Source organism: Pseudomyrmex gracilis, unplaced genomic scaffold (assembly GCF_002006095.1).
Source record: "Pseudomyrmex gracilis isolate BER0280 unplaced genomic scaffold, ASM200609v1 scaffold_1205, whole genome shotgun sequence".
Classification (NCBI taxonomy): Eukaryota; Metazoa; Arthropoda; class Insecta; order Hymenoptera; family Formicidae; genus Pseudomyrmex; species Pseudomyrmex gracilis.
The window spans coordinates 18,122-18,691 of NW_018021789.1; positions in this window are offsets into that span (position 1 = coordinate 18,122).

The following is a 570-nucleotide window of genomic DNA, read 5'->3' on the forward strand; positions in this document are numbered from 1 at the left end:
AATCGTACGGTGTCGAATAATTTGGTGTCGAATAAATCTGTGTCGAATCGAGCGGTGTCGAATCGTACTGTGGTCAATAGAGTGTCACCCGCTTCAGAGTCTGGCAAATCTTACACACTAACTCCAGCCACACAAACCAAGCGACCGTACGAGATCACTTTTTTGGTAGACGACCCGCGGTATCATCATTATAAGAAGCAGAAAATTTGCAAGATAAATCCGACCTCTCCTGTATTAATTGACGAATAAATGTGTAAACCTAAAAGTAAATTAGGGAAACGATTAATTCACCTTTCTCACGCACTTGACCATCACCAACGGTATAATTTGGCAAGGTGTAGACGAGTCTATGGTAAGTTCCAAGTCTTCACAGGTGAATTGTTTTGCGAGCCTTGTGCTTCAAGTCAACAACCAGGGGAACCGTTTGAGTATATTTTTGCACATTCTGTGGTAATAAGACACAGATCCTCTCCTGTTCCTTGCAGTAAGTGCTCCGTTTGTTCGGAAACGATCAGGGCTCTCGCAGATTGTCCTACGTGTCCTGACATGCACGTGTACTTTTTCTCACAT